Genomic DNA, 4836 nt, shown 5'->3' with positions numbered 1-4836 from the left:
CCCCCGCGTCCCAACTGTCATGCATTTCCGCTGGGTCCTAAAATTCACCATGTTACTGTCAGAATCCTCTTAATATTGAGTATGAATTCACATTATAAAATGGGAAGAGACCTTTCAATGGATCTTCCAAACAATTGTACAGCCCACTTTTTCCTATTGTTTGTTCAATACCAGCATTGAAGTTCAACAACAGCTGTCTGCAATTTTTTTAAACAACTATTCATTGTTGTTTGGATACAAGAATCACAAGGTCACACCAATCTTGATGAAATTGAACAATTATTATTACTACAGCAGCATAGGAACAAGAGGCCATTCAGCCCCTCCAGCCTGGTCTGCCATTCAATTAGATCACGGTGGATCTGTACCTCTATTCCATTGATCTGCCTTAGTGCCATATCCCTTAATACCCTTATTGAGCAAAACTCTATCAAACTCAGTTTTGACATTTTAAATTGACGCCCGTCTTCACCGCTGGTACAGGGTGTATGAGTCGTCCCTGTCAACTTTGTTTTGTCAATACATTGGGAATCGAGATAGTCTTGAGATAGGAAACAGGACAATGGGCAAAGATGATTAGTTACATGCTTCATGGTAAACAAGTTAGCATCTGGTGTTTTCTAGGAACTACTTCCAAGAATCATCTTGGATAGTATGTGTGACCAGAGGCCTATACAGATCCTGAGCTTTCCATCATAATGTGTAGAGAGACAATGAAAGGTTATATATCTACCCAGAGAAAAAGCAGGATTATTGAGTTTATTTCTCTCTATGGCCTGTTTAGAGACATTGGGCTGAATTTTCATTGGGCTGAATGGAAGCGAGAAAAGGAAGGTGGGATTGTTTCCAGGTCCTAAACCTGCCTCCAGGAGGGAAGTGATTAAAGTCTCTCTTTCTAGCTGTCTTAAAAGGTAAAACTGTCACTTCTTACCTCCAGTTTCTGGCTTCCTTCCCATGGTGATCGCACAATGGCCCAGGAGGTGGTGACATCACACTTCCTTTGTTTTAGAAGAAGACATTGAATTTGGAATGTTTATAGGATAGATGTGAAATAGTTTTCAATAATGCCTTTTGGCTTTGAAGATTTGTGCTGAGTCTTTGTCAGACGATTTGAATATACAAAAGTTAATTCCCTTTTCTTTGGAGCCCATTTTGGACCATTGTTCACTTTTTTAAAAAAAGGTTCATTTTTTAAAGGCAAAGTCTCTTTTTTTAAAACTTGTCAGAGTTACTTTGTGGATGCTGTATTATTACATCTCCGATATGTGTGACAGTGATTACAGAGGGCAAAGCACACATTAGGAGGGCTGCAGTGAACATCACCCTATCCAGTAGCATGCCGAGCACTGAGGTGCATTGGATAGCCTCAGCACTGCAGTGGCTTCTGTTGTCCTAGGCTGGTTCTCATGATATGTCCTAGTGTCTCCCACAGGTGCAGGCATCCATCTCAGGACATCCCTTCCCTCTCCCTCTGCAGCCCCAGTGGAACCTCCCGAAACAACTGAAAACACACCGTCCACCAGTACAGATACTCTCACCTCAGTGGGTCCTGGCTCATGTCGAGATAGGGCGGCACTGAGCGAGGTGCATGGCATGTGTGCAGGAGGAGCTGCCAGAGGCATAGCCAGCTGTGGGCCATTCCCCTTGGAAGAAGGAGGACACACTTAGCCATGCTCAGCTTGGCACAGATGCAGGCCCTCGGGAGTCACTGGAAAGGAGGGTCTACCTGGAACAGCAACAGGAGATGTACTTCCACTGTCAGAGTTCCCTGAGGCAGTGCGGGGTCATGGGCTGAGGAGTCCGTCCAGTTCATGTGCATCACAATGGCTCAGCACATTGAGCGCATGAGCTCCTGCATAGAGAGAGTGGCCAACCTTGTGGAAAGCCATATGCAGCATCACTGTGAGTGGTTGCAGGAGCAGTGCACTGGTCTGCCTGGGATATATGCTACTTTGTGTAGCCTGGAGTGCTCAGTGGTACTGGTGGCAGTGATGTCTGGAGTGGATGCCAGTTGCACCCCAGCTGGTGTCCACCTCCAGGCATCCGGAATGCCAGACAAGGGCTGAGGGCATAACGGAGGAGAGTGAGGGCATCTTCATCATCATCGGCCTCCTTGGCTTCTCTGACTGTGGGAACCTCTGTATAGCAGAGTCCAGTGGCAGAGGCTGCCCCAGCAACGATGGAGGTGCAGCAGCCTCTGGAGATGCCCCCACATGGACCTCCACGATGAGGACGAGCACCACGTGCATCTCAGCTTTAGGCAGAGGTGAGTGAGCAGGCTGCAGCACCTTCTCTAAGGCCACTAGGGGGAGCACCATGTAGGAGTGGCCGAGTGTGAAGGCCACCGCATTCCACACAGCACTGAATGGGTCAGTGAGGGTGTCTTCTAACTGTCTCTGATCACTGTTTCCCTTGGTTATTTTATAAATAATCACAATTCAAGGAACACATCTGAGACCCCTTCTATTGGCAGTGTAACAGAAAAAGTGTGAAGAGGTAGTGAAGGAGATCAAGGAGAGGCCAAGGCTCTGGACAGATGTGTATCTTTCGTTGGCAGTCAGAGGTCAGATGTTCCAGGCCAGTTCTTCAGTGGATGTGTTAGGACCAGGTACCTCACAGTCCATTGCATCCCGTGCCCTTCATCCCGGGTCAGAGGGACTCAGCTGAAACATTCCTGAATCAAATGATCCCTGACATTCATGGCATCCTGACAAAACCTTCACACTCGCACCATGCCCACCTCCTTGTGCAGCCAGGGCACCTCGGTATTCTACATCCTCCCCCTGCACCACCATTTCCTCCTCCACTTTCACCTCCTGCTCCTCCTTTTCCTCTGTTGAATTATCTGGTTCCAGGGCCTCACTGTCCTCAAGGTCCACATATCTGTGGAGGACCATGTTATAGAGGGCACTGCAGACCACAACAATAGCCAAGACCCTCGCAGGAGGCCACCACCCAACTGGTCCAGGCACTAGAATTGCATTTTGAGAAGCCTGATGTCATGTTCAATGTCAATGGTGGTCCTGTTGAGAACAGACAAGGACACAAGAAATAGGAGCAGGAGTAGGCCATTCAGCCCTTTGAGCCTGCTCCCCATTCAATGAGATCATGGCTGATCTTCTACTTCAACAGCAGTTGGCTTTGATTGTGTTGCCTTTTGCTCCTGTCTGGAGTTCGCCTAGAGGGGTCAGTAGCCATCTCATCAAGGGATGTCTCTTGTCCCCTAGGATCCATCCACATAGCTTGGGGGCTAGAGTGAAGATTTGCAGCAGCCTGTACTGCGAGAGGATGAAGGAGATATGGCAGCTGTCAGGAAAGTGAGAACACACAGGGCGAAGCTCTTGTTGTGGTCGCAGACCAGCTGAACGTTGAGGGAGTGCAAACTGTTCCTGTTGATGAATCTCACTGGCTGGTCACTGGGTGCCTTGATGGCCTCATGGCTTCAATTGATGACATCCTGCACCTGGAGGAATCCAGCGATGGCGGCGAAACCCACTGCCCTTGTCCCTGCGAGGCTGTGTCTGTCGTAAAATGAATGTATTGTCCAGCTCTGGTAAAAAGGGCATCAGTGACCTGCGAGATGCAGTGGTGTGCAGCTGTTTGCGAGATGCCACCAAGGTCCACAGCTGATCATTGGAAGGAGACAAAAGCGAAGAAGTTCAAGGCCACAGTTACTTTGATGGCTACTGGCAGGACATTGTGATCAGTGCTGTGAGGTGCGAGGTCTTCAGTGATGAGGACACAGATATCTGTGACCATCTGTCTGGAGAGTTGCAGTCTCCCGTGGCACTGGGTCTCCGACATCTCCAGGTAGCTCCTTGTTCTGTGATAGATCCTATGCAGAGGGTACAGCCTTCATGTCTTTCCTGCCCCTTGGTCCTCTCCCCTGCTCTCAGAGCTCCATCCTCCCTTGTCGTCAGTGGTTGCCCAATTGTCCTTGGCTGCCTTATCCCCTTTTCTGTCCCCCGCAATGCCAGGAGGATGACAACCCTTGCACTACCCAAGCACTGACTGCCATCTGCCCACTCTACCTGCCACATGCACAATGCCAAGGGCACCTGTCTCCCAATGGCCAAGTCGCCCTCTGTGCCATTGAAACTTTTATGCTTCCTGGGTAATTCCCTGGGGTTTCTCGCACTCTGTACCTGTCTCCTTATACCCGATCGGCCCCATACAGCGCGTGAAGCCCGCGCACCCCCCCCCCCCCCCCCCCCACCGAAACTCTCAACTGCCCTCTGATAACGAGCTCTGCTGTGATCATGATCCTGCCCTCCCGCAGCCGGTGCCAGGACCAGCGTCGCAAAACCAGATGCCGCCAGTATTTTCAGGTCCTGTCCAACTCTGTTCCCACCCTGAGATCGGCCCAAAGATTCAGCCTATTGAGTATGTCAAGACTTGGTCAAACATAATAAAAACTTTCCTTTGCAACCATATTTGGTGTCAGGTTCAAATTCTCTTACAGTGATGACAGAAAACTAGGTGGAAATGTAAATTGTGAGGGGGTTGCAAGGAGGGTTCAAGGGGACCTGGACAGGCTAAGTGAATGGGCAAGAACATGGCAAATGGAATGTAATGTCAATAAGTGTGAAGTGATCCAATTTGGTAGAAAAAACAGAAAGGCAGAGTATTTCTTAAATGGTGAGAGATTGGGAAGTGTTGATGTCCAAAGGGACCTGGGTGACCTTGTTCATGAGTCACTAAAAGCTAGTATGCAGGTGCAGCAAGCAATTAAGAAGGCAAATGGTATGTTGGCCTTCATTGCAAGGGGATTTCAGTACAGGAGTAAAGACGTCTTGCTGCAATTGTATAAAGCATTGGTGAGACCGCACCTGGAGT

The sequence above is a fragment of the Heterodontus francisci genome, chromosome 13 (assembly GCF_036365525.1).
Source record: "Heterodontus francisci isolate sHetFra1 chromosome 13, sHetFra1.hap1, whole genome shotgun sequence".
Classification (NCBI taxonomy): Eukaryota; Metazoa; Chordata; class Chondrichthyes; order Heterodontiformes; family Heterodontidae; genus Heterodontus; species Heterodontus francisci.
The sequence above is the reverse complement of the archived record's forward strand: the minus strand, read 5'-3'. Positions refer to the sequence as shown.